General features: G+C 39.3%; 1 protein-coding gene across 2 annotated transcripts in view; it reads left to right on the top strand.

The window, feature by feature from the left end:
- The first annotated feature begins 3,154 nt into the window (after nucleotides 1-3,154).
- PDZD2 (PDZ domain containing 2) overlaps nucleotides 3,155-25,265 on the top strand; it is a 379,689-nt gene continuing 357,578 nt past the window's right edge. For both annotated transcript variants that reach the window (XM_087867951.1, XM_087867952.1), the window contains exon 1: nucleotides 3,155-3,268. The gene's annotated coding sequence lies outside the window, so the exon portion shown is untranslated. The remainder of the gene's footprint in view (nucleotides 3,269-25,265) is intronic.

The following is a 25,265-nucleotide window of genomic DNA, read 5'->3' as shown; positions in this document are numbered from 1 at the left end:
ACAACAACACTGCCATGAGATACTTTTGCTGCAGACTGATCAAGAGAATAAGGAGAGAAAGCATACATTTCCAGTATCACAGATGAAGGCAGGTATGTCACTGCAGAGTCTACAGACACAAAAGGCAAGTAAAGGAATATAATGATCAACTTAACGCCACCAAACTTGACAAGTTAGATTAAAAGTAGATTCCAAAAAAAAACAAAAACCACACACTTACAAAATGATACAAAAAAGAAATAGAAATCTGAGTAACTCTATTTTTAAAATTGAAATGTTAATAAAACATCCTCCTACAAAGAAAACTGCAAGTCCAGATGGTTTCCCTTGGGAATTCTATCAAACATTTAAGAAAGAAATAATAGTCATCTTACACGAACTTTTTTATAAAATAGAAACTGTTTCCAACTCATTTTATGAGGTCAATATAACCCTGTCAAAAGTTTGACAAGAAAGCACTACAAGAAAATCTGAGACCAACATCTCTCACAATGCAACAATCTTTCACAAAATATTAGCCACTTGAAAGCAAGAACACTAACTACATCATAATCAAGTGGGCTTATTCGGGAATGCAACATTGTCTCAACATTTGAAAATAAATTTTTGTTATTTGCCACATTGACAGAACAAAGGAGAAAAACTATATGACCATATCAATAAATGCAAAAAAAAGAAAGAAAAGCCTCTTATAAAATCCAGTAGCCATCATGATTTTATTTATTTTTTAAATAATAATTTTTTATTATGTTATGTTAGTCACCATACAGTATATCCTTAGTTTTTGATGTAGAGTTCCATGATTCATTATTTGCGTATAACACCCAGTGCACCATGCAATATGTGCCTTCCTTAATACCCATCGCCATCATGATTTTAAAACAAAAACCTCTTCACAAACTGTGACTTGAAGGGTACTTCCTGTCAAAGGCACCCAGGAAGGACCTGAAAATAATACCACACTTGCTGGTGAGATATTGAATATTTTTCCCCCAAGACAGTGAACAAGGATAAAATGTTCCCTTGCACCACTTCCATCAGTATTATCCTGGAGGTCCCATCCAGTGTGAAAAGGTAAGAAAAGTTATAAAGGTCAGACATATTGCAAAGGAAGAAATAAAACCATTGGTATTTTTAAAAGCCTTAAACTTAACAAAATTTGAGGAAATTTAACAAAAGCTATAAAAAGCCTGTACAATGAAAACTGTAGCGCGTTACTGCCAAGACTTACACTGCAATTTAATGACTGCTAATTTATTGAAATACTTTGTAAGGAGATAATTTTGGAGGTGTTTTAACGTGTTGATGAAGCTTTCTTCAAGCAGGGCAGAAGCCTTATAAGGCCCTGGAAAGATTTGCATCACCACTGGTCAGTCCTGCTAATAGTTGGTAAAAAATTTTACAACCAAAAAATAAGTCTGAAAGTAGTATGTTCTTCCTCATCCTATCTCGATATTATTGATGTACCCTTCCCATAGCACACAGTATGTGACATTCCAGAAAAGGCAGGGGAAACGCTATTGAAAACACAAGCATTTTAAAATCAATAACACAAGCAACAACAGGTGTTGGAGAGGATGTGGAAAGAAGGGGAACTGTCTGGCGATGTTGCTGGGAATGCAAAGGGGTACAGCCCCTCTGGAGAACAGTATGGGGGTTCCTTAAAAAGTTAGAAGCAGAACTAGCCTAAGATCCAGCAATCACACAACTAGGTATTTACCCAACGAATACAAAATACTAATTCAAAAGGATACATGCACTCTGATGTTTATAGCAGCATTAACTACAATTGCCAAATTATGGAAACAGCCCAAGTGTCCACTGATTGATGAAAAAAAATGTAGTGAATATATATATATATTCCAGTGTGTATACACGCTGGAATATTAATATATTACTCAGCCACAAAAATAATGAAATCTTGCCATTTGCAAGGATATGGATAGAACTAGAGAGTATTATGCTAAGCAAAATAATTAGTCAGAAAAAGACAAATACCATATGATTTCACTCATGTGGAATTTAAGAAACAAACGAGCAGAGGGGGGAAAAATAGAGAGGCAAACCAAGAAACAGACTCTTAACTACAGAGAAGAAACTGATGGTTACCAGAAGGCAGGTGGGTGGGGGGAAGGGTAAATAGGTGACAGGGATTAGGGAGCGCACTTGTGATAAGCACCGGGTGATGTATGGAAGTGTTGAATCACTGAAACTGATATTACACTGTATGTTAACTAACTAGAATTCAAATGAAAACCTTTTCAAGAAAAGAAAAGAAAACTCAAGCATTTTATCTGGTTGCTATTCCTTGGAGGTCTGATTAGCGCAATCTGCCTCCAGCACCCTCACTCCGAAAGCCACTCCAGGAGCAGCCCATTAAAATCTGCGGGGCGCAGAGCAGTCTCTCTCACCCTTGCTGGAAAAGGACCTGTACCGAAGTGGGCTGTTCCTCTGCTACTAACAGAGGTAGGTCCGTGTAAACAAACAAAATCCACCTGTCCCCTTCCTCTTCTCTCGCCTCCTCGAATCCCTTGACGTTTTTCAATGTTAAGTTTTTGTGAGCTTCGCTCTGGCCAGTTTGTGAACAAAACCATTTGCCCTGTAAACAAACAGAAAAGACCCTCTACTTGTAGATTTTATATATTATCAAGCAATATTTGGGTTTACACCTGCCTTCGTCAAGGTGAAATAACTTTAAGATGAATTTAACCATATTCTTATGTTTAGTTTGGTTTTTTCTAGCTAAGATCAGCAAAGCATAGGTAAAAAATCACTGGGAGGATTTTTTAATGGGTGGCCTATTTTGCAGACATTGGCAAAAGAGATGTTTTTTTTTTTCTGTTTATCAATTCCAAGTTACGGATAAAGGCAGAGAAACAGTTTAATGTCTTGACCATTGGATTGAAACATAAAAAGCATATCTTTACCCCCTAAAAAACTAAATTTTGCAGTATGCAGGGTAATGCCCCCTTCCCAAAAATGTTTTCATCCTACTCCCCAAACCCTGTGAATATGTGATGTTACATAGCAAGGGAGAAGTAAAATTGCAGATAGAATGAAGTTTGCTAATCAACTGATTTTGAGACGGGCAGATTATCCTGGATTATACAGGTGAGCCCTATGTAATTACCAGGGTCCTTGTAAGTGAAAGAGGAGGGGCAGTGTCAGAGAGACTTATCGCGAGAAGACTCAAATGGCCATTGCTGGCTCTGGAGTTGGAGGCAGTTACCAGCTAAGGAATTCGGGCAGCCTCTACCATGTGGAAAAGGTAAGAAAAGAGAGTCTTCTCTGGGAGTTTGAAGGAACACAGCCCTGCTGACACCTTGGTTTTAGCCGTTGAGATGCGTTACAAACTCATGACCTCCAGGGTTAGAAAATAATAAATGTGTGTTGTTTTTAAGCCACTAGACTTGTGGTAATTTGTGACAGAGGCAATAGGAAAGGACATAGCCTCTTTACTGTTAAGTCATGTCATTGAGCAGTTGGGACACACAGTGGCAGTAGTTCGCCAGATTTATCAAAGAAGGCTCCGTTTTGTAATTCTGTATTACTAAGGGCCATGGTTAAATTTTCTTGTAATAAATTTTTTAAAATCATCTCCTCACATTTGCATCGAAGTATCTTTGATATTGTTAGTAAATCCCATAAGTTGGCTTTGGTGAATTTTTAAGTTGATTTCTGGCAATGATTCTTTTTTAATCTAGAAAGATGAACTATAAATAAAAAGAAGCTCCTAGAATATGTCACAAACACAAGAACTTTTTTTGTTTCCAGTGTCTTGAACACTGACAACAGCCCATAGCAGTCACCCAATAAATAATCATTAAATGAAAGAACATCTCATGTCCAATTTGCATACACAAATTGTCAAGTCTTTTCTCGCATTAACCTGAATAGTCTGGAACTTGAAGAAAATCCTTTTGCTCGAGAATTTCAAATTTAGTACTATTCATAGAGCACTCCTTTATTCAAATGTGCTTACAATGCGCTCTTCTTTGTGCTAGAAATGAAACAGCCATTCCGTGTTCTATAGAGCCCTCCCTGCCCTCTCCCCTGGCCAGGCTGGCATGTCCAGTACAAGCTCAACAACCTCAGGCTTCTTCTTCTTCTCCCAGTGTGTGCAGAAGACTTCAGGGAAATGAGCAGTCAGGGCAACAAGGGACCAGAAGTTAATCACCTTGGGAGACAGAGGTACTAGGTACTCTGTACATTTCACTGTGTCTTGCTGTGACCTTGGATGCTTTCTGCCTGCTGCTCCCTCTGCTGAGGGCATTAGGCTCTCTCCTTTGGCTTGTCTGACCCCCAAGTCAAAGCAAGAACATGTCCTCCTTGGAGAGTTTTCCCCGGTATATTCTGCGTCCAGACGTCCTGCAAATTCTGATTCCTCTCTATTCTCGTAACACTTTGTTCTTTCCCTTTTCATATTGTTTTATAGCTCGTTTTGGAGGGTGGCACCAGATTGTAATTTCCCTGTAGAAAAGATTCTATTTTATTACATTTTATGTTCTTAACCCCCAACCAGGACTGGTAACAAAGTAAATGCTTTTGGAAGGAGGAAAGAAGGAAGGGAGGGTACGAGGGAAGGAGGATAGAAGCAAGGAAGGCTGTTCCATCATTGGGCTCAGACCGCAGATGGGTACAGTAACTGTTGTTGATTTCTTAATATTTAAATATGGGTGTACGCACATATTTTTAATCCAGAAGAAAGAAGTAATCAGGATTACATTCATCATTTAGGTATAATTTCCATTTGCAAACTCTTGGGGTAGTAAATAGAATGAGGCCTAAAATCAAGGCTATCTTTACTCTTTTTTAAAAGATAAGGAATTTGAATGCAATTATAATGTTTTTCTTCAAAGGGGAATGATTTGCCACTCTTTAATTTGATAAAGTTCTTTATGCTTCAAATACAGACTTTTAAATATTAATAAACCTCAGAAAGCAGGAATCAAATCCTCAACCCTTCATGAATTAATTATCACAATTTTAAAAATCCAATCCTACAAAGCAAATCATAAAGTGCAAAATGGATTTTCCAAATCATATCTTCTTTTTGGTACTAATTCATATTATTAAATAAAATTTTATGCATATTAAATTGAGTATTAATACTATAATTTGACGTTTCCTATTTTTTGGTATTATATAATTTCAAAAATGCTTTTTTTTGCTTCCAATAAAATGACTATAATTATCATTAGATCAACTTTTATTTTTATCAGCATGTTATGTTTGAATAGTATAAAAGATAAAATATTACTAAAAGTGATTTTTACAAAAGAGCAGTCCCTTCTCTTCACCTTCTGATCCCATCATCCACCAAGTACACAATTTCAATTTTTTAAACTATTTTCTCTGACTTTTTAAATTTATTTCTAAATAATATGTATATACTGCTATCCATCGATTCATCTGAATAGACTTACCTGTTGATTTACAGAAGTAATAAGAATTTTAGCTCATTTATCTCCCCTTTCCCTTCCATCATCCTCTCAATAAAATTATATCTCAAATGTCTATTAAATCTATATTCAGTGTTTTCATAATTTTGACCATGTGTATGGAGCCTGTAGTTTAAACGGTGATTACATATCCTTTCTTATATAACTTACTTTTCTCTGGAGTTAATAATTGCTTCATTTTAAAACATTTTCTTAATTTTTTTTGAACAACTGACTAAATATTCCCACATCCTCAACAGCTCTATAAAATGCCTTTCAATTCAATTTTATACAAAACATGTTAAGTGCTTGAAGAATTATGTCTTCGCCTTCCACCTCCCATACCCGCCCACTCCAGTCCCAGAGGGTCCTCCTAGCACCTCACACTGCTGTTCCAGTCTGGATGGTTCCTCTGTGGGCACTTGGTTCCTGTTTTGTTGGGTCTTCCATTTGCTGTCACCCTAGGAATTCTCTTTGTCTTCATTGGATCCTGTCTCCTCAATCCCATGTATCCCCATATCCCAGTGTCCTTTTTCTAAATTGAGCCCTTTTGTGTGTGTGTGTGTGTGTGTGTGTGTGTGTGTGTGTGTGTCTTGCATTCATCCACACTTGAGCACATCCTCAAATAGCTTCCTAAGAAAGACGATTGGGAAGTAAATTTTTGAGGCTCTGCATGTCTAAATTGTCTCTTTTCTACCCTTTCACTTGACAGAGAGTTTGGCTAAATAGAGAATTCTTGGTTTGAAAATAACTTAAAAATAAATTTGAGGGTCTAGCCCTATTATCTTCTACCTCCCATTTGAGAAGTTTGATGCCATTCTTATTGACAGTCTTCTATTCATTATCTGTCTCACCATCCCCCCTGGCTCTCCCCCACCCCCTCCATTCCTACCAGAGGCTGTTAGAATCCTCTGTTTATTCCCAGTGTTTAAAATTTCACGATAATGAGTCTTTTGTTGTTGTTGTTGTTTTATTGTTGGTTGGGGTTTTTGTTTGCTTTTGTTTTTTGTCTTTTATTCAATGAGCTGGATACCCAAAGGGACTTTCTGAGAAGAAGCTCATGTTCTTCAGCTCTGGAAAATTCTTCTATGTTATTTTATTCATACTTTCCTCCACCATTCTTTTCTTCTCTTTCTGGAGCTCCTATCATTTAGTGGTTAGGACTTCTGGATAAACCTTCTAGCTTCTTATGTTTTCTTTCTTATTGTCCAGTCACTCAGCATTTTGCTCTATATTTTGGATTCCCTAACCATGTCCTCCACTTTTCTACTCAGTTTCTCATTTCCGCCATCCAAATTTAATTTTTCTAGTGTTGTTGTTCTCCTCCAAATATTCTTTTTAATATTATTATCTTGTTCCTCTTGTATGGCTGTATGCCATCTCTTATTTCTCTGAGGACAGTAATGACTTTTTCATTTTTCTTCTCCCTCCATAGTTTGTTTCTCTGAGTTTCTTTTTTTAAACAGCTTTATTGGGATATCACTCTTTTATCATTAAATTCACTCATTTTAAGTGTCTAATTCACTGATGTTGGGTGTCTTCACTGAATCATTCCACCATCACTACAATCCAGTTATAGAACATTTCCACCACCCCCAAAAGATCTCATGGACCCATTTGCAATTCCTCTCCATTCCCAACTAGTCCCAATCAGCCAATAATCTGCTGTCTCTAGACATTTGCTTTTTCTAGACATTTCATATAAATAGAATGTACAAGATGTACTCCTCTGTGTCTGCTTTCTTTCACTTCACACGCTGTGTTTGAAGGTCGTCTTTGCAGCAGCACACATCAGCAGCCTGTTCCTTTTTTTATTGCTGAAGAGTATTCCTCTGTGTGTTTATGTACCCCATTTTGTCATTCACCCATTGACTATGCCTTTGGGTTGTTTCCACTTTAGGGCAATTATAAACATCCTTTGTTATTTTAATATGTTGAACTCCCTGTTTCACCATTTAGAGGGATTTTACCAAATGAATGCACTCCCTTGCAGTTTGCTAATGTTTAGAGAGGTCAAAAAAGTTATTTGGAAACTGTATGTGTGGCGCGGTGGGGGCTTCATTGTCATTCTTTGAGAAAATTCTCTTTCCTGTGTTTTTCATTCTTTTCTATTGGGCTGGTAGAATTTCCCAGAGATGACGCTACTAATGCCTTGGCTGGAGGATATAATCCTAGATTCCAGTATTCTAGGAATGGAGAGGAAGAAGGCTAAGATGTCACAAATTTTAGGACATAAACTTTTTTGATGCCCCCATTTTCAGTAAGCGATCCCCTGCCTTCTTTGTGCTTTGTGTGCCTGAGTCCAGAGACCCTCTGTTTTATTCTCTTCTACGGGGCTGGCTGCTCAGAGCAGACGAGAAGACCCGGAGACGCTAATTTCTAAAAAGACTTTGAAACAATCTATTTTTAGCCCTACCATTATCTCTCCTTCTCGCCTATTTCCACAGCTAACTGGTACCCATTTCTGAGCCTGGGGGTTTTGCAGTGTAAAGTAGGTTACATCTCTGCTTTACCCACTGGCCCGTTTAGGATTAGCTTTCTTGGCTCCACTAATCCATCGACCACTTTTCCTTTTACTTTGCAGTGTCCAAAATGTTACTGCTATTGTTTCCGTTCCTACTCTCCTAGGTTTGCACCTGTATAGAAATCCTTCTGCTCTCATTCTCAGAGCATTTTTGTCGTGAATACTTATTCAACCAGCCATATTTAATGAGAATCTCCATTTAATTCGGTAATGAAAAATAAAACTTTCAATTTCAAATAATGTATGTAAATCCCTCGCCCTCAAAGAAGTGCAGCATTACTCACCACTCCGTAAATGTGTGTTCCACGCCGTGACTTCCTTTCAGGAGTCCAGAATGCAAAGGGACCGGGGAAGATTAGCTATGCGATGGAGAAACCTGCCAAACACCACCTCAGCCAGGTGACCAAAGTCAATGTTAACAGGGATAGGTCATGTTCATAGTGTCTACCCTTCATGTGATGTGAAGAGAATGGCACTTTACCTTTGTGGCCTCCCTTCCCTAAACCCACGATCCCAGTCTAATCATGAGAAAAACATCAAACAAATCCCAATAGAGAGACAATTACAAAGTACCTGACCAGTACTTCTAAAAACTGTTAAAGTCCTCAAAACAAGGAGAGTCTGAAGAACTGTTACAGCCCAGGAGGAACCTAAGGAAACATGACAAATAAGTGGAATGAGGTAACCTGGACAGGATCTGGAAACAAAAAAAGAACATTAGGCAAAAACTAAGGAAATCTGAATATTATATGAGCTTTAGTTAATAGAAATGGATCAACATTAGGTCATTAATTGTGACAAAAATACCACACTAAGAGGAAACCAGGTGGGGTGTGGGGCACATGGCAACTCTCTACTATCTTCACAACTTCTCTGGAAATCTAAAATTATTCTTTTAAAGAGTTTATTTAGAAAATTAAACCTCTCTCATTTTTCCTTTGGCTATTTATTGACACCTTCAAGTCCATTGAAATGTGCCAGACTTTGGCTCAATTCTACCTTAGACAAAAACTATCGGCCATCTATTCGAACTTGTTCACCAACCGACGGCTCAGAATGAGGTGTTCTCCTTTCATGAAAGTCAATGGCTTCAATTCCATTGACTTCTGACTTTTTGTAATTTGTACTTTACCACGCTACTATTGGCTTTTGTTTTATATAATTTTCTGGGTTTGTGTGTGAATGCAAGAAACTGCTGGTATGAGAGACCTTTCTGCTTAGATTTAGAGAAACAGGTTTTACTGTCATTGGCATATTTCATTCCTTCTTGAGTTCAAGAAAGTTGCCATTCTCACCATAACAGGTTTGGATTTCTGTTATGTTTACTTTCAAATTACCTCCAGTTCCACATGCACTTTTTAAAAAAATTTTGTTTGGTAAAACATTTATTGAAAAAATATACTCTGAAAGGAGACAAAACGTATTGAGGTTGTTTCCAGTAACTGTGCTTATTAATCCTAATAGTTTGTACATTCATTTGGATTTTTTACATACATAATCATGCTACCTGCAAATAATGACAACTTTATTTTTTCTTTTCCAAAAAAAGTTTTTTTTACTTTTTCTTCTACCTTTTGTTTCTTTTTTTAAATTTTTTAAAAAATTTATTATTTGACAGAGAGAGCAAGTAGCAGAGAGGGAGGGAGAAGCAGAGTCCCTGTTGAGCAGGGAGCCCAATGCAAGGCTCAATCCCAGGACCCCGAGATCGTGACCTGAGCCAAAGGCAGATGCCCAACAAACTCAGCCCCCCAGGTGCCCACCTTTTGTTTCTTTTATTCTTCTTGCTGTATAGCACTGACTAGTACCTCAAGTACAATGTAGAATGGAAGTGGTGGTAGTGATCATTCCTGTTTTAATTCCAACTCAAGAAGCAAGTGTTCAAAATTCACTATTAAGTAAAATGTAGTTCCTGATTTTTTTAAAAAAAGGTCCTCTTGATGAAGTTAAGGTAATTCTTTTCCTACAGTCGACCTTTTAACAACATGGGTTTGAACTGCATGAGTTCACTTATACACAGATTTTTTTTTTAACTACAGTACAGTACTATAAATGTATTTTCTCTTGTTATTTTCTGAACATTTTTTCTCTAGCTTACTTTATTGTAAGAATACAGTGTATAATACATACAATGTACAAAATGTGTTAATCAACTGTATCTTATTGGTAAAACTTCTGGTTAAGAGTAGGCTATTAGTAGTTAAGTTTATGGGGACTCAAAAGTTCTATGAGGATTTTTGAATGCATGGGAGGGTGCATTGCCTAACCTCTGCATTGTTCAAAGTTCAACTGTAGTTTGTTGAGAGAGATTTTTTTTCTTGATCATACTTTTTCTGCATCTATTGAGATAATTATACGTTATTTTTCAATGAGTTACATTGATTGAATTTTTTAAAAAGAATTATACTCCTTTATTAGCATTTTTTTCAGTTTTAGGAATAACTTCTTATATCACTATTAAATCAACAGAGCTAGAATGATTGGGTTTCAATAGTTGGTTTCTTTTCTAATAGACATGGCACCTGGAAAACAATGTTTTATTTTTCTGCTAACGAGACAGACTGATAAAGCTGTTGGTCCCATGGCTGCCAATCTTTGTTTAAAAGAAGATAACAAAAGATACAGAAAGCTAAGAAGTATTTTTTGGAAACTGAGTCTATGCTCTCCTCTCCCTCTGGGTGATAGAGGAAGGGGTGGGACTGCAGTTTCAGGACATTGGTCTCTCTTTTTTTTAATTCAATTAATTAACATATAATGTATTATTAGTTTCAGATGTAGAGGTCTGTGATCCATCAGTCTTAGGTAATACCCAGTGCTCATTACATCACGTTCCTTCCTTAATGTCCGTCACCCAGTTACCTCATCCCCTCCACACCTCTCCCCTCCACATGCACTTCTTCAGCATCTCCTCAATTTAAACCTTTCCACAAGTACAGGGGCGCCTGGCTGGCTTGGTTGGAAGAGCATGTGACTTGTCATCTCAGGGTTGTGGGTTCAAGCCCCACATTGGGTATAGAGATTACTAAAAAAACCCAAAAAACTAAAACCCATGAATAAACTTAAAATTAAAACATAATAAAAAATAAACTCCACAAGTGCAAATTCTTTTATACTTATCAAAAATCGAGAGAGAAATCACAAAGTCTTTAACCCGCCAAAAGTGAAATCTGTAATTAGGGTATTTTCTAATAGAGATACGTACCTTAAAAATATATTTTGCTTGCATTATGCTAAGCCGAAGAGGTAAGACAGAGAAAGACAAATACTGTGTATCACTTATATGCAGAATCTAGAAGCCAAACTCCTATGAATAGAAGTAGATATCTGAAGAATATTCAAGGATAAGGGGGTTTTTATGCTAAGTCTCAAAAATGATGGTTACCAGGGGCCAGGGTGAGGGGGCAATAGAGAGATGTTGCTCAAAAAGTACAAACTTCTAGTCATAAGAGGAAAGTGTTCTGGTGATCTAATATACAGCCTGGAGTTGCAAAATGATCACCACACTAAGTCTAGTTAACATCAATATTTTCACTATTAAATAAGGTGAATTGCTCCATCAAGCCATGTGGGATGTGATGCATCCCATTTATGCTGCATATAGCGAGGGCTTCACATGACTTGCTCATTGCTCTGCACACCACTCGGGGGTAGGGAGGTACCAAGGGAAGTTAAATGAATAGCTCAAAGACATCAAGAGTCCTCTCTCTTTCCTCATCTTCTCTCTGTAATTCTCAGAGTGTTGCCTTTTGATTCAGATGTTTTCATGGTTGCAGAAAGGCCAGTAGCTCCAAGGATCCAACTCTTGTACAACAGTTTCCAAACCTGGCAGAAGTGAAGAGGCCCGGCTTTTCCTCCTGTGCCTTTTAAAGAGTTATAAAACTGTCTTCAGACCACCCAGTGTACTCTCATGTCTCTGGCTGGATTCTCATCCCATGCTCCTTTCTAAACCAATCATGAACTAATCAAGAGGCACACTTTGTGGCTCTTCAGAAGGACTCTGTCTCTTCTGAAGTCCATGGTTATTGGATGTGGGGGGAGGAGGGACAGGATAATCTGCTAGCAAGAAAGAGGGAAAATCTGTGAGCAATCAGTATCCGTCTTCCACAATCAATGGCAATGAACACCTTTTCTCGAGGTTAGCATTTCCCCTGGTCGATTTTTGTATTGCTGTACGAATAGTCTGCTGCTCGAGTAGTTTTATAATATGTCTTGATATCTGTGAAGACCAGTCCTTCCTCAAAATTGCTGAGCCCTTTGCTCATCCGTATGAATTTTAGGAACCATTTAACCAAGTTTCCTGAAACACCCTGTTGGGATTTTTGGGTGATATAACATCATGCAGATTTATTTGAAGGAACTGACATCTTTATAGTATTAAGTCTTCCCATCTAGGAACATGGCGTAACTTTCTGTGGTAAACAAATTCTTTGCCCCTCCTTCTAGGGGGAGCCCATTTTGCCACCTCTTGTGTCTGGGCTGGCTTTGCTGTTTGCTTTACCCGGTAGAATGTAGCAAAAGTGACCTTTTGCAAGCTTCAGAGCTTAGGGTACATGAAGTGATACGGTTTCTGCTTTCACTCTTGGAAGGCTGCCTTGAGACCGCCATACCATAATGAAGCCCAGGATAAAAGAGCATATGAAAAGAGAAACGCAGCTGTCTCAGCTAGGTTCAGCACCCAGCCAGCTGACCTGCCAGCTGATTGCAGCTGTGTGAATGAGCCTATGCGAAAGCAGCAGAGAATTGCTTAGCCAACCCGCAGAATTACATGAAATGATGAATTGTTGTTGATTTAAGCCATTAAGTTTGAGGGTATTTTATTCCACAACAAACACTAGCTGAACAAGAAATTGGTCCCGAGAAGTAGGATCTGCTTTAGGAACAAGGTAACGCATGTGCTGTGGCCTTGGGACTGGATAGCGGAGATAGATGACCAGGGCAATGAAGAGACTGTTAGCGGAAGCTTGAAAAAGCAGTGGGAAAACTACAGTTGAAGTCCAGAAGGATGGTAAACCATGTTTTGTGCTAGTGAAAAAATTGGCAAAAGTGTTATCAACACCACATGAAGCAAAGGAACCAGTTGGCTACATGTAGAATCATGAGAAATATTGAATTGTTATTGTATTGAGACCATAAAACAAGTTTTAGGATGGTTTTATACAATGCATAATTGAAACACTAATAAACTAGTGTTATGGACTTAATTTTTTCCCCTCAAAAATGCATATGTTGAGGGGCGCCTGGGTGGCACAGCGGTTAAGCGTCTGCCTTCGGCTCAGGGCGTGATCCCGGCGTTATGGGATCGAGCCCCACATCAGGCTCCTCCGCTGGGAGCCTGCTTCTTCCTCTCCCACTCCCCCTGTTTGTGTTCCCTCTCTCGCTGGCTGTCTCTATCTCTGTCAAATAAATAAATAAAATCTTTTTAAAAAAATGCGTATGTTGAAGCCCTAAACCCCAATATAACTGTATTTGGAGGCAAGACCTTTAGGGATGTGATTAAGGATAAATGAGGTCACAAGAATAGGGCCCTAATCCAATAAAACTGGTTTCCTTATGCAGGGAAGAGACACCAGAAATCTAGTAACCTGTCTGTAGACATTCATTAAAAAATTTTTAAAGATTTTATTTATCTATTTGTCAGAGAGAGCACGAGCAGGGGAAACAGCAAGCAGAGGGAGAAGCAGGCTCCCCACTGAGCAGGAAGCCCAAAGCGGGGCTTTATCCCAGGACCCTGAGATCATGGCCTGAGCCGAAGGCAGACACTTAATGGAATGCTCCACCCAGGAGCCCCATGGATTTTTTTTTTTTTAAAGATTTATTTATTTATTTATTTATTTATTTATTTATTTATTTATTTATGTATTTGACAGAGAGAGACAGCCAGCGAGAGAGGGAACACAAGCAGAGGGAGTGGGAGAGGAAGAAGCAGGCTCCCGGCGGAGGAGCCTGTTGTGGAGCTCGATCCCAGAATGCTGGGATCACACCCTGGGCCGAAGGCGGATGCCTAACGACTGTACCACCCAGGCGCCCTGATCCCATGGATTTTTTTTATACGGATAATATTGTCAGAAAAGGATGATGTTCATTTCAAATTATTATAGTTCATTTATTTTTCCCTAGCAAAGACAGCAACATTTAATATTTTCATTTAATTTTGTAATAGATGTTATATTCACATGCTTTAAGAAATATTAAAAGGTGTGTGGCAGGGGCTCCTGGGTGGCTCAGTCAGTTAAGTGTCTGCCTTCAGCTCAGGTCATGATCCCAGGGTCCTGAAACCTAGCCCCTGGTCCAGCTTCCTGCTCAGTGGGGAGCCTGCTTCTCCCTCTCCCTCTGCCCCTCCCCCTCCATTGCTTGTTCTCTCTCTCAAATACATAAAATCTTAACAACAACAACAACAATTTTTTTTTAAAAAGGATGTGTAGTGAAAAGTCATGCTGTATCTGTCATTCTTTTGTCTTATCATAATGGCAAATACAGTATTGACCAATATGGCTATCAGCAGATATCTCTGCCTCCTAGCTGCCTTTGATTAAAATGTTTCTGAATTTTGCACTAAAATGTTGATGTTTTCAATAGGCCTTTTTTTTTTTCAATAGATTTTTGAGAGAGATACTTAGTTCATCATGTTAAAGAAGTTACTTTCCACTTTATATTGCTAAAAGCTTATTTATCATGATTCTGAATGAAATCTTATCAGATTTTTTGTCTATTTTTGAGGTACAACTTATATACAGTAAAATGCACAGATCATAGGGGTGCCTCTGTGGCTTAGTTAAGCATCTGCTTTCAGCTCAGATCATGATCCCAGGATCCTGGGATCCAGTCCCACATCAGCCTCCTTGCTTAGCGGGGAGGCTGCTTCTCCCTCTGCCTGCTGCTCCCCCAGCTTCTGCACTTGCTTACTCTCTCTCTCATAAATAAATCTTTAAAAAATGCCCAGATCATAAGTGTATATTTTAACGAGTTTTGATATGCATGTGCCCATGTAACCCCTCTCAAGCACAGAACATTCTCTGGGGGTGCCTGAGTCGGTTAAGGGTATGATCTCAGGGTTATGAAATTGAGGACGCCCCTCTCCCCGCCGCTTCAGGCTCGGCAATCAGCAGGGAGTCTGCTTGAGAATCTCTCCCTCTGCCCCTCCCCCCAATTGTGCACATGCTCTCTCTCTCTAAAATAAATAAATCTTAAAAAAAAAAAAAAAAAAGGACACAGAACATTCTCATCACCGTAGAAAATTCCCTTATGCCTACCCCACTCTCCTGGGACAATCAAATTTCTGATTTTTCACATTAGATTAAGTATGTCAGTCCTAGAACATGATGTAAATCGAATCATTTGGTATGTACTCTTTTGTTGTATCAGTAGTTTGTTTCTTTTCTCCCTCTTTTTTTATTATGAGTAATATTCCATTATATGAACAGGTACTATTATTTTAGCTTTAAACAGTCAAAAATCCTTTAAGGAAATAAAAAAAAAGTCATTTATATTTACCCACAATTTTTTTTTTAACCATTACTTCCACTCTATGTTCCTTTGTGTAGATCTGAGTTTCCATGTAGTACCATTTTCCTTCAGCCTCAAGAATACTTTTTTCGACCTGTCTTATCATTTGGAAATGCTGATGATGAGTTCGCTCAGCTTTTGCTTAACAGAAAGATGTCTTTAGTTTGCATTCATTTTTGAAGAACATTTTTTTCTGAATATAGAACTCCAAAATTATAGGGTTTTATTTTCTTTTAGCACTTTACAGATGTTGATCCTCTGTATTATGGCTTTCATCATTTCTGACTGAGAATTCAGTGCCATGTCATCACTGTGCCCTATATGTAATGTGTCTTCTTTCTCTGGTTGCTTTTAAGATTTTCTTTTCATCTTTGGTTTTTAGTCATGTGACTAATAGGACAATAATATGCCTAGTATGGGTTTCTTTGTGCTTATTCTGCTCAGGCTTCACTGAAATTCTTGAATTTGTAAGCTGGTATTTTTCATCACGTTTTATCTTCAAATATTTCTTTCTGCAGCATATTCTCTCTTCTCCTAGGTTTCCAGTTGTTATACAGGACCCCAAGTCTACTCATTTTTTATATTCTACTGATTTTTCTGTTTTTCTAGTTTGGTTAGTTCCTGTTTTCCTCTCTTTAAATGCACTGATCTTCTCTCCTATGGTATCCAATTGATTGCAAATCTCATCCAGTAAATTTTTTATTTCAGAAATTTTCTTGCATGTTGAAGGCACTCAAATGCCTGGTGATCCCTGTCTATTCATTTATATTTAAGAATGGGACACAGAAAAGCTGACTGGGAGCTTTGTGTTTGTAAACAAGTTTTTTGGCTTTGCTGTAGAGTGATCATGTGGGAGCAGTAGGCATTATCTCAGAGAACAAAGAAAGGCAAAAATACAGAAGTCTCTTCTTTAGGACCAAATTCTCCACGAAGAAACTTCTAAATTTTTTCCTACCTAGTAGATACCTTGCTGCAAGCATTTTTTCTGGGAGAGAGACAGTGACAGAGAGACTTAGGTTGGGGTGGATAGAATAATAGCCATCTTTCCTCTTGATCATCTGACACAAAGAAGACAAAACAACCAATGCTGATAACAGACTTAGACATCCTCATCATCTTTTCAAAGCCTCATTTAAAAATCTGAACAGATCATCAAGGATTACCCAGACATTTGCTTTTCCATCAGTTCTGTTTTCAGCCCTATTTCTCATTCTTGCCCTTCAAAGTATGTTCCGTCTTTTGTCTCAAATTCTCTAGTTCAGGTCTCCCATCAGGGAATCCAATCAGTGGAAGCCTGTTGTTAGGGGAGTCCGAGTGATGTGGTTCACAGCAGTCAGCCTCCCAGGAGCCCAGAGCAGGATGGAGAGTGCATCTCCAGAAAGCAAAAAGGAGAAGGATCAGCACATGAAGATTTTGAGAGATAGCTGCTGCATAACTTGGGGAGAAATCAAGACATGCAAGCAGTCTAACCATTCTCAACCGGCTGAAACAAAACTGCAAACCATCTTGTGAAAAAAAAGAAAACGACACCAAACAACTTCTTCACTTTACTTTTGATGCCTGTCATATGTAGAAATACATGAGGATGGAAACACAGGCATTTCAAATTAGAAAACAAGATTGTTTCATATTGCATGCTTATGCCTTAAGGTGACTCCTAATTTATCACTTCAGTGATGGAACCAATTGCTACTCAAGGAGATAAGAAAGGGGCAAAATTGTCAGCTCTGACTTAGTGGAACTGACCAGGCCAAGGCATCAAGCGACGTTTCCAATGTGTGCAATTTCAGGAAATGTCTCAGTCTTGTCATGGATGTCCCTAAGGATTTGTTTAAAAATTCAAATGTCACATATCTATTGTATGCTGAGAAATCCACTGTGCCTTCGGTTGTACGTTCTAGATGACAGGTTAACATGATCCCGTGAGTGAGACTATTTATTCCTTGCCTATTACTTAACGCTTAATGGTAGGCCAGGCTACTTTTCCTTTTGTTAATAATAAACCCCAATCAGTATTTGATTCAAAATTATGTTTCACTTGGCAAAGCTGTGGCTGACATTTTGATACTTTGTATCTGGTGTAAGTATTTATCAAGTAGTGTGTTGTATTTCAGGTTGATGATTTTTCCTACTAGGAATCAGTGGTGGGATTCAGGGACCCATGAAACCCCTAAAATTGGTTCCAAAATGTTTGACATGCATACATTTCTCTGGGAAAAAAAATCTATTGTTTCCATAAATCCTTTGAAACTAAGCCTTCCTTTGCCCTTCTAAATTAATTAGCTCTCCTCTACCTAGTTTTCATCAATGGCCCTTCCACTTTTATCTCATTGTTTGGGCTTCCATATTTTCATTTATTAGCTATTATAGGGGATTCTCAAGAGAGAGAAAGATAAACAAGTGTGATCAGCTGTTTTTAATGTTGAGAAACCATGGCTGAATACAAATGTATTGAAAAGGAAACTAGATGAAGGATGGGAGGAAAAAGGTTTTTTTCAAAATAGAGATAAGAATGTATAACAAAGATGCCCTCACTGACAGTCTTGATGGCTTGCCTTATGGTGCTTATGTGAGAGAGTTTGGGGTATAAGCAATACAAAGTAAGACCATTGTTTCCCTGAATTTAATGATTTTCCCCTGAATAGTATTAGTTTCACGGTCCTGGGTTAGGACCCATTGTCTTTTTGAGAATTCCATCATACTTACTTGGGGTTTTACAAGATGGTGGGATAATCTCCTTGAGCCTGGCAGGATGATTATGAGCAGCCCCATGATAAAATAGTTGGTACTCCCTCCTAGGAATGGTGCATTGATATAAAGGAATTTCTGCCTGTTTTGGCAATATTACATAGATATGGGATAAGCAAGGGGTCTTAAACTCAATGTCTGTTGGAAGCTGGGCCAGTATGCGGCAGACAAGTAGTACTGGACCAAAGAAATTATGTTCTATATCCAAAGGGGGCAGCCTTTACTCAACTCCACTTTTTTTTTGGATAAAAAAAAAATACAATTTGTAGAAGTTGGCAACTAATTCAAAACATTTTAAAACACTGTGTGGGATGAACATATGTTTTGAGGGTGTATTTGGCCCCAGGGCTGCTGGTTTGGGATCTCTGGTGTAAAGGAGTCGTTCCCAAGCCTGGCTGCAGATCAGAATCATCTGTGGAGCTTAAAAAACACAGATGCCCAGTCCCCTCCCCAGACTTGCTGAATCGCATCTCTGGGGGTGATGCTGATGCACGGCCAAGTTTAAGAACCACAGAGCAAAGAATTGGTTGATGGAACAGCATTAACCATCCTTAAAGCTACAAAATTAAAAAATGATCACAATAGAGGAAGTCAAGATAAATGAATAAACTGTCACCCCTGCAGGAGAGCAAAAATGGTGAAGACGTCTAGGAATGCCTTTAAATGTTTTTCTCCCATGTTTCAAATTTTATTTTTTGGATCTTTTTTTTATAGAGTTGAGTGTTCCAATGTAGTAGCCACAACTACATTAGATTTTAATAAGTTTATATTTTAATTAAAATGAAATAAAATTTAAAATTCAATTGATTATTTGCACTAGCCACATTTCAAGGGCTAAGTAGCCACATGTGGCTTGTGGCTTTGTAGGGGACAGTGCAGATCTAGTCCATTTCCAACATTACAGGAAGTTCTATTTGTCAGCCCAGGTATAGAGATTATACATGAAATCAAGAGAACTTTGTAGACCTTTTAAGTCACTCATGTGGGATTCTGATATTTCAAGAGAGTGGTAATTATTAGAATAGAATAAAACATTTCTGAATTGGCCACATGGGTCTATGCCCTTAAAATGTGTGATGCTTTCCCTAATGAAAATTAATTAGTAAATATGGAAATTTATTTTTAAGTGCAGAAGTATTCATGCAATCATTGGATAAATATTTATCCAGTACCTTTTATGTGCCAAGCACTCTGCTCTTTGTGTTTTTAAATTATTCACGGATCCGAGTAAGGTAAAAAAATTGGTTCAGTCAGCTTCCAAGAGTTCTATTCCCAGGTATATATATTACTCTTAGTTTTCAGTCTACTTTCCCCCTTTTATTTATTTATTTTTTAAAGATTTTATTTATTTATTCAACAGAGATAGAGACAGCCAGCGAGAGAGGGAACACAAGCAGGGGGAGCGGGAGAGGAAGAAGCAGGCTCATAGCGGAGGAGCCTGATGTGGGGCTCGATCCCACAATGCCGGGATCACGCCCTGAGCCGAAGGCAGACGCCCAAACGCTATGCCACCCAGGCGCCCCTACTTTCCCCCTTTTAATTCTATGGAATTCCCTTTAATGCAACAGCTATATTAGGTTGAAACATGTTATTTGGAATATGTCATGTAGTTTGACGGTTAAAAGGAAGAAGAGAAAGGCAGCACTAGCTACTAGCAGAGAAATATTCTCTTTGCTGAAAAAGCGTAGATGGCCCGTGATGAGTTTTGATCCGACCATGACTAGGCAAGGATGTGACACTTGCCCAGCAGTGTGACACATCTAACCAGAGCAGCATTCTAAACAGCCATTCAATCCCTGTGAATGCATGCTTCTTACTCCTACTCAGGAGACATTCAGTGGGATAAAAATCCAGAGAGGCAGACAAAACAGAAGGAATCCTAAAGTTAGAGGCTTTAGGCCTTGGGGTTAAGAGCAAACTTTTAAATTTGTACAAAAGTCTGAACTCTTGGGAATCATCATAAATAAAAGAAAAAAGTAGACTTTAGGTACAGAAATCATTAAATAATTTAGAAGAAAGCACTGTTGGGTAATGTCAAGAATTGTTTAATCCAACTTTATGAAGATGTTGATTAAGATAAGACCAAGCAGGGTGATAAATAGTCACCAGGCACAAGATGGGAGTAAAGTGGCCCCACAGAAGATGGAATGGCTTGGTGCCTGGAAGTCTCTTCTCTAATCATGAACAGTTAATGAATTCCTCAGGGACATGTGGATTGTATTTTAAAATGGTCCAACAAGTTAACTTATATTTTGTCTGTAGTATAAATCTGAGTATTTTATAGTCTCCATGTGGCTCTTAGAATAATAATAAAGGCTGGGATTGCTTCTGGAATGCAATAAGTACTTGAGTCCTTATCTTCCTAGTGGTTACATGTCTCTGATAGTGTTAAGGAGTCATTACTGAGGAACTTGATTCTGGGAGTTTTACTGTAGTCTCCTTGTAGGATTAGAAACCCTGGTTACCTAATCTTCTCTCATGGCATGAGCCACCTCCTTTATGAAAATGTCAGCCAGGCCAGTTGGTTCACCATCAATGAATGAAAAAAAAGTACCACAGTGACTTGAGTTTCTCTCTCTCTCTTTTTAAAAAAGATTTACTTATCTGAGAGACACAGAAGGGGAGAGGGTGTGCAGGGGCTTGGGGCAGAGGGAGAGGAAGAGAGAAACCTCAGCGGACTGCATGCTGAGCCTGTGGTAGGGGCTCGATCACATCACACCAAGACCATAACCTGAGCCGAAACCAAGACTTGGACACTCAAACAAGTGTACCATCCAGTCACCTCAAGTTTCTCTCTTTCAAACACACACATATACATCCCCATATTTATAGTTCATATGACATGCCAGGTCTTATGTTACATGGCAGGGGGCAAAAGATCACTAAGACACCCACTCTACCCTTGAGGAACTCGTATTCTGGAAGATGAACAAATAATTACTATATGATGTAAAAAAATGCAATAACAGAGATACAAAATTGAAAGTGACATGAATACATATAAAAGGAGATTGTCTAGGGATTGTGGATAAGTCCTCCTTTATTTAATGTTGACTTTACAACAAAGAAAGAGCAACAAGGGTAAAGAAAATTTTGATATGTTGTTAGATCCAAGGTTATAATATTATTGTTTTAATCTTGGTCATCATCCTGTGTTGAAATAGCCCCTAAACTTCCTACTTCCAGACAAACCAGCTGAAGGAAGAACTTGGAGTAAGGCCAAGAATGAACTAAGTACTAGATGGGAAATAGATTCTTAAAACCTAGAAGCGTCTGGGATATGAAACACCAAATAGGTGAGTCTATTGTTTTGGCTGAGCAAAAGAGGATAAAGGATATGGCAAAAGAGAGCCTTGGCTCAATATCAGGAGGAGTTTGATAGACTTGTTTTTCAAAGTAACGTGTGTGGAGCTGACTGGTTAATTGTGAGGAACAGTGATCTGGAACAAAATGCAACTAGATCCACTAAATGAAGTTTATACCAACGTAATTACTTAGAGAAATAAAGGGACATCTTGGGTTTTGGCTAATTTGCTTAGTGACTATTTATGTTAGGTAGACCTGCCCATGAGAGAGCAGTCATCTTTGTATCAACATTATGAAAAGCAGGGCCATCATCTGTCATTGCAAAAATATCATTGTGGGTGGGGGTAATAAGCTTAAATAAATCTTTAATATCTGAAAAGACCCTAAGCCCTCAGGTTGCTTTTTCTCTGGATAGAAAGCAAGAACTCTCTCTGGGAACTATTTGTTTCCTGAATGATCTTGTCCCCGCCCCAGTTCATCTCAGTTTACCATGTAGTCTAAGATCAAGAGTTCTTGAAGATGGAATTTGTCCTCCATCTGTAGTACTGGGGTTTAAGTACCCCAGATTCCAATTTGGTGGGTACACTGACTGTACCAATTGTTAACTATTTTGAATATTAACAAAAGATAGAGATGTACATGATGAAGAATAAAATAAGGTGACTGATTTTAATAGACAAATTAGTACTTTCAAACTGACAAACTTAAAAATAGTCTTCTTGGATGAGTCCTATTCAGAACATTTTAAAAACAACATCAAAAATTTTCCCTTCAGATATTTCTGGAAGGAAAACATTCATTTGGATGTATAAATTATGGTCTGATTGTTAAGAAATCATTTATGGTATTTAAAGTTGTGCATGTGTGTGAGATCTCATATTAGACCACCACGCTTGCATGGCGTTATTAATGCAAATACTTTTCTTTTGAGTTGTGCTCACCAACCCCCATTGAGAATGGAAAACAAATCACACAATGTGACAATCTTAAGCTGCACCTAAGTACAAGCAGCAAAATAAAACAAAATACCAGAAGAGCCGAAAAGCATGTAATTTTATGTCTTTGCAGCTGCCGGGGGGTTAGGGTGGGGAGGGGCGGGGGTGGGGATATTTGTGACTGATGAAAAAAATGTAAGAAGCTGAACTAACTCACTCTGTCAGGTCAGCTCTCTGCTATGTCAGGTGAAAATGTACCTTGAGTATCTGTACTTACCTTGCTATCTGAGGAAGCAAGCATGGGCCCCATTTAGATTAAGAGAGGGGCAAGAAGAGGGATATTCAAAACCCTTGTAATGGAGATCCCAACCTGTCTGCCCTTGGCATTTATCTGTGTGGAAAATGTTATGAAAAGTGCTGTCCAGGGACCAGACATGTATTAAATGCCAGGATCTATTTAAGTGATGAATCTAGATCATAAAACTATAGTTATACAGAACTTACAGTGTTAAAAACAGTTTTCCATACTCTGTCCTGGTACAGGACTCTGGATATTTTTCACCCTCTTTTTATAGATGAAGAACTTATGACTCAGGAAGGGTAAGGGATTTTGCTCATGACCACACACCCAATGAGAAGTTGAGGACGCACCCAGGCTCCTCCGATCTCACTCATTCTACATTGATCTATAGCAGTGAGCAAAGACTTGGTGGAAGGAGAAGTCTGACCTCAGGGTCCGTCAGGTAACATGGCTGCTTCTACACGTGGTCTGTGGCTACCCTGGCAACCGATTGGGCCCCCCTTCAGCAAGAGTGTCCCACTTGTGCATATGGACCTACCTTGTGGCAGAATCAGGACCTCGGGCCTTCTTGGTATGCACCCTCATTCCCAGCTCAGTGCCTGGCATATACAGAGCACCTTGCAGATGTTTGATTAAAGATCCTGAAATATTGCCAGGGCATAAAGGAGAGAGCTGGCCCAGCTACTTGACTCACCCACTGGGGGTGGGCAACGATCAGCATGTTTAGCTATTAACAACACTCTATTGGGAAACCTACTTTTTGCCAACTCAAGAGGTCTCATTCCTTGCACACATGGGCAGGAAAGAGAAACGTTTTCCTATTTAACCAGATGAGAGTAATTTTGATTTGTCTAATCACTGCCCCAGTCCTGCCAGCCGTGTGGAAAAGAAGGACATTCATTAAGTTTTCACTCATTCAGGAATTCGGCTTTGTTTAGTCAGTCCCAAGGGTCTTATTGCACGTCTGAGATGAGAGAGCGAGGCCTCTCCAGGAATTCACTTGATTGACAGGGGGCTGCCCGTGTGTGTGTGTGTGTGTGTGTGTGTGTGTGTGTGAGATGGAGCCTGGGAGTTAGACCCCACCCTCTGTCTTATGGGCGAGCCCGTCCTGGGGGCTTTGGGAGTGTCTGCAGCACCCACCTGCTCCCACTTCTGCCAGCCTAAAGGAATGTCAAGTTCAGGGAAAGTGCTCCAGTCAGTGGGGAAAATTAACTCGCCATCATCTGTCACATAAGACTTGTCTTGTTAGTTCACTGCTCTGCTTGGCTACCTAGTCGTAGGCCACTAACCACCAAACCAACTTGATAAACTAAACTATGCCTGAACCATTAATCCAGCTTCGCTCTGTGTAAGTAGGAAATTACCCTGGAAGAAAAGCTAAAGCAAAGGGTCACATTCCAAGTTGCTGGGTGCTCTGACAACCTTTCTCCCGCTTCCAGATGGTACCCCCTCCCCACCCTTACGTAGCATGGAAACTGCCTTCACAAAATCATTTTAGTGAGGCGTTATCACTTGTATCTTCAGACTGCAATAATTCTTAGCAATTACCACTGGCCTACAATTATTGATTTGAGCATTTCCGCATAGATTACTCATTTCCTCCTTTTCTGTGTGTTTTTAATCCCCAACAGGGCTCTCGTGTGGAAACAATGGGCACAGAAAGCACTTGGAAGGATTGTTATAGGAAATGGACAAGTGGAGGAAGAAATTGTGCTTTTTCTTTCCCCCACTGCGCTTGTCTTAGTTTCTGGGTCAGTAGTTTTCCTTGAGGGAGCCTTAATTTTTAATTAATAGAACAGTATCAGCCTCAGCCAAGGCCCTTAGTGCACGCACGATCCACTGTGGGCCGATCTCATGAACACCAGCGTCAGTGAGTGTTGTAAAGCACATAGCCACAAAAACAACACGCCGAGGGCCTGGTGAAAGCCAGGCACCCCTGCTTTCTGGCGCGGGCAGAGTGAGATGTGGCTTCAGTGCCTGGGTCCTGTCGCCCTCCGAGGCCCCAGCTCCAGCAGCTGTTCTTTGTACCTTTCTAGGACGGCTGTCAGCCTTGGCGACCTCCATCATTTCACTCTTTCTCTAGAAGTTCTCTCAAAGCTCAGGAGCAAGAAAATCCCAAGGTTATTCCTTGAGAGACCCAAGAGCAAACCGTGGTGCTGTGTACCTTGGTCTTGGTGGGAGTGGTTGTGGGCAGATTCCTTGGGCCTAGGGTGCTGTGCTCTTTGTAGATGTGGGGCTGCCAGAGCTGCTGGGCTTGGCTTTGTGTCGCTCACAGGAAAAATACACAGGGCCCTCTAATCCCCACGAGGAGTGTGAGATGTCTCTCTGCTTCCAGCAGTGACAACTGAGAATGACAGGGCTCAGCGCCTTTTGTTTGAGACTATTGTTACCCCGACAATTGGGTGCCATGAGAAGGTGGCATCTTGGCCTAAGCTGTCAATAACAAGCACCTTGTTTTGAGTTTGGAAGGTCTGTGGAGTTCTTTGTATTTAGGGCGCCTCTGAGGAGTT

Source organism: Ursus americanus, chromosome 15 (assembly GCF_024610735.1).
Source record: "Ursus americanus isolate L20-20 chromosome 15, mUrsAme1.1.p, whole genome shotgun sequence".
Classification (NCBI taxonomy): Eukaryota; Metazoa; Chordata; class Mammalia; order Carnivora; family Ursidae; genus Ursus; species Ursus americanus.
This window is presented reverse-complemented; position numbering and strand designations above follow the sequence as displayed.